Here is a 7,223-nt window from a genome sequence, read left to right on the forward strand (position 1 = left end):
GGAAAGCTGGATGCTGTGGCGCTGGTTGCTCAATTGGACCTGCATTTTGACAAGCGGGCTGATTCCCGCTTGCTTCGGAGCTTTCTCCAGAGTTGCTCCCTCGGATCAATGTCCAGCCGGAGTTGTCCCCAAAAGTACTCTCACCGTCAGGTGAAACATTGTGATTAGCCGAAGAAAGTTCCCAGCTCAAAGTACCGCTGGAATGGTCAAGATCCATACATAAAGCGATGTTTTTTGTCGAAATGGAGCCAACAACCATGTGAATAGCAGTCATAACTAAGACGATTGTACTACTTGAAAGGGCCATACACAGGCGTTATGTGAGAAAGTCTCGGTAAAAGAGGAGGAGGTTGCTCAAAAAAGAAAAAAAAAAAAATCACTATGTAAGTCTATTTTTCCTGGAACCATATCAGGAAACATCTGAATTAACAAAGGAATTTTGAAACGTAGGATACATCATGTCATTGTTCAGATTGGTGGCATTGTCAGTGATGATGTCATTAGGACGCTGGCTATGATGTTGTTTTGAATGAATCTCTACCTTCTTGATCTTGATTTGCATAAGACGCGACTTCAACCCATTTGGTGAAGTAGTAGATTGCCACTAGGATGAAGCATTGGAAGCTTTTGGAGTCATATTTCCGATGACATCGATATTCCACACATTGAGAACGGCCAAGGCGTTGTCATGTTATTCAGAGGAATCAAAACCTTTTCCTTATCCGCGTAGATCTGACACTGCTGGCAGGATCGAACATACTTGATACAGTCATGTTCCATAGTATCCCATTCTTTATGGAGAAGATCATTTGGCCTTTCAGTTGTTCGAGATCTGATTCTATCTGATGGACCGGGGTTAATCCTATCCTGACTTTTTTTTTTCTGGAATATGCCTCCTACGGGTGCGGTTGCCTTCCTTTTCGCGACTTTCGACCTTTGCTCATCTCCATTTATCATGTTCACACTTGGGAATTCAAATGCATGTGTATAGGCAGCTTTCCACCGTCCGCTATTTTGGCTTCCACCTTTCTTGACTCTTCTTTTGCTTCGAAACCTACTTCCTAGTAGTAGAAGATGTTATTGATTCTCTTTGAAGGTGGGGGACACTATTCACGGGGATTGGACAGAAGGGGAATCTTTCTAGTCGGGATAAAATCCAATTGCATTGATCCTGAGGTTCAAGCTTATTTAAAGCATTTCTTTTTCCCAGGTATACCTAGCGGGGATGAAATCCCAGTTCTTCGCTGAAATCATGACCTGTTGTGGTTGTTTACATATGGGTTCGTACTTTCATTCTGATCTCTTTCTCCCTTCTACTTTTGTGTAGACCACAGGCTCATCAAGAGCCGTCTAAAAACTAGAAGTCAGCATTCTATTCTAATCGTAGGCCTTCATGCCTGGGCTGATACCTCCACCACTTAGACTGATGTGGAAAATTTATCCCAGGGTGCTCTGGTCGAGTCATCTTTCGCTTCAATACCTGGAACTGAGACGGATTCGGATGGAGAAGGATTAAATAGTTCATCTTCCCGCGAAAACTCTGAATTAGCTTTAGCTCGAACCGAACCGTGATCTGTTGCTCGAACTCTAATACACTGTATTAGCAAGCGGCACTTTAGTTCTTTGTGCCAGGTGTCGAAGTACGCCATTTCCTAGCATCCTAGTTCAGCGTGCATCATCTCTTGTCAAAATGGAAATCCAAGCGGATTCCGCCAGAAGCTAATCCAGTACCTTGTTGAGTGGAGAACATGAATTATACCCATAAAAGGTCCTTCCTACCTTGCCCTCAGGGGGCAAGGGCACACTTTCAGGAAGTAATGTAGTAAACATTCGAATTGAAAATATGAAAAATAGAACTATGCAAAAAAGATCTTTTCTTCGTTTGAGTGTACCTTTTCCTATGACTATTAATCCTGATGAAATCCGTGAAGTTTTTACCTTGTTTTAGAAGCTTTCTTTGGAGTTGAGTGAATATTGTTTTTCTTCCTTATCTTCTTCCATTAGGAATAGAAAGCACGATTAAGCGGTGCAACCATCGAGAATCAGTCAACTCCTTCCTATGCCTGAAGCCAATACGTGAACGCTTAAATGATTTGGTTCACGTCTTTGAGCAATTAATTGAAGTACTTGCCTTTCCTTTCCTTTACTTTCTTTCCTTCGTCTTCGGCGAAGGCCGCACGTGGAATGGTTTCAGTTTATGCTTTTTGATGTCCTATGCTTTATAGAAAGATCCACATCTTTATCGGTCTGTTCAACGCTGTTGATCCTGAAGTTGCTTCTAACAAAGAAGGACAGAGACCACACCGAGAACTCCTTCTTTTCCCCTTGGGAAAGGGGTGGTTGACGATTCCCTACTACGTACTAGTAGTCGTAGAAAAGGGGTGAAAGGTTCTTATATATGGGACTCCTACTTTACCTGCTAAATATTTAGCTGGCTAACTAACTCTAATTCATCTTCTGGGCTGGGTTCCCGCCTGACCGATTGATCCGATGAGATTCAGGAAGAAAGATGTTCCAATCGTGATGGTTGTTCAACGACGAATTCCTCGTCTATTTGTGAATGATTGTTCATTCGCTATTTTATAACTATTAGATCAACTACTCGGGCTTTTATAATAACCTTTGAACCCTAACCTAAATTGCCCGTTCATTCTGATGAAATCACTTATTTCTTTCCTTAATAAAGGATCTTGTGAGGCTCGCTATCCCGATTTATTCTGAAGTGCAGGCGGGATAAACTAATCAGAGCAAGGAACTCCTTAGAACCTTTGACTCAGTCAGCTCTATGCTATGCCTGTGTCTTTGAGCAAGAAGAGCAGCAAACTGCCTTCCTTCAATTCTTCCGCTGGTCCGAGCTACTTACTTTACGGCTCGTGAACAAACTCTCTCTGATCCGTACTTCTACAGAGTGACTGTAATGGTCTATAAACCTTAAAATTGGAGTTGCGCCTTGGGCAGCAAAAGCAGGGACAAATACGGATACTGGCAGACGGACTACAACTACTACATACTGCTATTTAGACTGATGGTCTGAAATCTTTCTTCAGAACTCGCTTTGGGCGCAGTTCTCACTATTCGTTATAAGAGCTTTTCCGCATAGGGGGCTTTCAAACTTACCAGTACTATTTGTTCCCTTGCTTTCTCTTCGCTTTGCCGCTCAAAAAGACAAAGATTTCAGTCTAAACTAAAGGGGTTGTGGGATATCTGATCCCAACATCAAATCAAAGATGAGAAATTCCTTAATGAGTATGAACCTCTTTCGCGAGAAAATAAAATGTTTGGGGAATATTGGTGGGATAACCTGGGCTTCCAGACCTTGTTGAAAGCGGCCATTCTCTTTCCTATCTAAATGCTAAATGAGGAATAGCTATCTAGTTTTGAGCTGAAAATAGCAATCGAATCTCCTAAAGGTTGCGGTGAAGAAAGAAGAGAGCTCCCGCCTATCTAAATCCTTTAGGACCAGAACGTACATCGACAAGAGGGCTTTCCCTTTGCATTAAGGGAGGGTGAAGCAGGATAAGTCATAAGAATCTGCTTTCTTGCAACGACCTCCTGCTATGTGCTATGCTAACGAGGGGTCTTAAGCTTAAGCAAACAAAGTACCAAGAACTTTTGGATATTATAAGTTTTTCTATTATATCCCAATTTCTCCTTCTGCTTTAGGATTAGCCCAGCTTTTTCGAAACGGACGGAAGGCCTAGCTAGAAGCTATTTAGCACCTTCCCCTCGATGAATACTTGGAAATGTGTCTTGCATCGTAAGCTATTTACTGTCACTATTTCTTCCTTGGAGCAAAGCAAGTCCAGTGAATCAAGGAGCAAAGGTTGCTTCGTTTCCACCAGGAAAACTTGAAGTTTGTTCCGCTGTTGGGGGAATAGAATACTGGCTGGGAAGAGAGCATCCCTTCTTTTTCACCTCTCTTTCAGCGAAAAAAGGTTGAGGTATATGATATATATTTGGCTTGATTGGCTTCGATCGATTCTTTTCTTTCAAAATGTAATTGGCTGTGCTATACCAAAAGCTTACCACCTTGCTAACTCTTTCAGTCGCTCCTTTATTATATGTACATGAGATTGAATTCCTCCCAAAGACTAAACCGCTACCTCAATACTCGACCGTCAGGCTTTACAGACAGACCTATAGTCGACCCTCTCACTTCCTTCGTATTTATTCCTTTTTCCAGCTATGCTTGAACTATAATTATAATAGAAAACTCATCGTAGAGAAAGTTATGGATGGAATGATCTCCTCTCTTGTACCCCGCGAAAGCTGAAGAATGGCTTTAGAATCTTCCATTCCGCTGCTCCAAAAATCCTTATTTGCTGCGTTACATGTTCTCCATTATTCTTCTATCATAGGCTTGTCAGGCTGATTCTTTCGTTTCGGAATAGAATAATAATATTATTCTCAGAGCAGAGAATATCCCCCCCTTTCTTTCGGGCTCATTTGTGTCACCGTAAAGGCTTTTTTGAAAGGAGAGGGATGCTATTTCTTTAATTGATAGGAATTATAAATAGAGAAGAACGCATACTCAGTTACTATGTTACTATTCTATAATATATAATATCTTTATATAGTAGAGCTATATTCTACTATGGAAAAAGGAAAAAAGATATTTTTATATAGTCCTAGATGATTCAAGTCGCTTTCTACGGTACGATCCGCAAAGACCTTTCTTCTTTTATGTTTTATGGGGACTGCAGCAGTTCTGTTCTCTTATATACGCTATATGTGGCTGCTTCAAGTAACCGCATTTCTAAAGGGAGAATACTTTTTTTCTTTCTTTTTTTCTTGCGATGTAGGCAAGGGTGAATGGGAACTGATTGCAGAAAGTCCCGGTTTTGATTGAGCAGGCGGTCAAGCCGAAGCTTCGAAAGCGTGAAGCCGTGGAGAAAAAGAAATTCTAGGTCTTTGACCTTCTTTCTATCGACTTGGCTTAAGGTGGTCAAGATCCGGGCGCATAGCCAACTTGAAAGAAGGTTTCTGAACCGTGATGAAATCCGTTTCGTTGCTCACTAGAACTGGTTCTATTCGAATTTCGTTCCAGAGCGGGGGAAGAACAGCCAGTGGAGTGGGATTGCAGTAGAGGTCTTTTCTTTTCCTGTTCACGAATCCCATTCAGGTTCTCGGTAAGACGAGGGTACGATTTCATCTGTTGGAGGCGTAACTGCAGCAGTTAGCTCTACTCTAAAGGTGGTTCCGTTCTCCTCGGATGAGAATAGGTAGCTGTTAGAATAGTAGTAGCGGTGTGACTTTCTTCTTGAAAAGACTGCTTGACTTGCTTTCCTTGGCTAGAAAGGTAGTGAGTGCATTGATGCAGAGAAGTTGGAATATAGTCAGTGTGCCACGAGTGACTCCTTTTGTTGTCGATTGATTTGACTCTGTCTCCTCTCACTCTCAGGAAGGATCAGATACAGATTCTCTCGTCTGGTGGTTTGGGCATAGGGAAAAGGCTTATCCATGGGATTTCAATTTCCTACGCCCACGACAAAGGAAGGGTCCGAAGGAGTTTTCCACTAGTTCAAATAGCCTTATCTCAATTCAAAGAGTGACTTGTCTTTTTTTGAGTACTGGAGTAAGAGATATTCCTTGTCTGGTCCGTACTCTGGTAGTAGGACTGGCATAGAAGGTCTTCCTGTCATGTAGGAATAGGGCCAGTTAGGTCAGTACCAGTTCTCCCGGCAAGAGCAGATCCTTTTCCATATGCGGGGGCGAAGGAGCGGGCATCGGAGCAGGTGTCAAAGCCTGCATCCATTTCTGGTCTAACCGCTTTTGCAGAAAGAATGCCAGTCCTTAGCGGTCAGGTTAAGGAAGAAGAATTTTCCAGAGCTAACAGCAACAGTCTGATTTCATAAGATTACTCATCCTCACCAGAAGCTAATGATTAAATTCTCATTTTCTGAATTATGAAAGACCCTTGCTAAAAAGGTTGATTTCACTCCCTGAGACTGATTACCTTCGCCTGAACTACCGCGTAGTGGGTTGAATGCCAGTAGGGAAGATTCTACACCTTGATCAGACTCTTTCCTTCTTGTTCATCACTCCTTGCCCATTCTATCCTCATCCGTCAGACTAGTAAGCTGTTCAGGTACTCTGTTCTTAAATGCTGCCGCCCTTGACCCCACCTCTCTGCTCAAAATGTGGAACCGACTGATTGACGCTCTGGGAAAGGTGACAACTATCCCTCCTAACCCCGAAATTAGACCAGATGAAGACGTGAGCGAAGGCAAGCTTTAGACTATGCTTCGTTGTACCTGCATAAATCATTTTTATAAAGGAAGAATGGGCAGAAGCAGCAAGTGACAGATAAGACTCAATTAGCAGAAAAGACTGAAACAGCTCTAGGAAGGCGGAGCTAAAACTTTTCCTACGCATGCTTAAAAATAAGTGTACCCAAGTTCCTGTTTTTCATTTACCAATCATCTAATCTAGGGCGGATAAGACGGCCAGCATGAGGTTCTCAGTCTCACTCCCTCGAAGATGCCCTCCGCAGGAAAGATCCCCTCACGTGGGTGCTAAGACTAGGTCGGGATCGGGGAAACTCACTTTGGCTGAACCATCCGAATCCGATGCTTCCGCTAAGGCAGCTAAGTCTTTATCATTCTCTGATCTTGGAATGTAGGGGTAATCTTAATCGGAGGCTAGAGCTTCATCTTCCTTTTCCATTCGTCAATGACATTCTTTCTGAAGTGAATCCCAGTGACTTAAATAAAGATAGAGAAATGTCACAGTACGGTAAGTCTCTTTATCTCGTAGGAAGGTGAAAGAGAGAGAGGCGATCGCAGTGAAGCGACCGGAGGGAGTTAGTCAATCCTACGGCTTCGGGCGAGCAAATGAACTAATGGGTGAACTGCTTGCGGGGAAGACTTGAAGAAGGAAAAGCTTCCTTAGCGAAGCGGGAAGGGAAGTCTCGAGAATATGGCTCCTAAACTAGTCCACTTTTGATTCCCACTTTAGCTGACAGCTATGCGGTGTGGAACAGCCAATTCCCTTTTTAATCCACTATTTCCGCGATAGAAAGATGTCTAATTCATTATATTAGGGCAGACATTTGAAATGCATTTTTCTTAAAGCCTGGATCTCTTTCATTAGATTCTATAGTTATAACACTCTGTCAAAGAAGTATGAACTGTAAAGCCCTATCTTCTTAGTGAGTTATCGAAAATAAAGATTTCATGAACATCACCGCATTACTCAAATCACAAACAACTATACAGTGTGTA

The sequence above is a fragment of the mitochondrial genome of Gossypium hirsutum (assembly GCF_007990345.1).
Source record: "Gossypium hirsutum mitochondrion, complete genome".
Taxonomy (NCBI): Eukaryota; Viridiplantae; Streptophyta; class Magnoliopsida; order Malvales; family Malvaceae; genus Gossypium; species Gossypium hirsutum.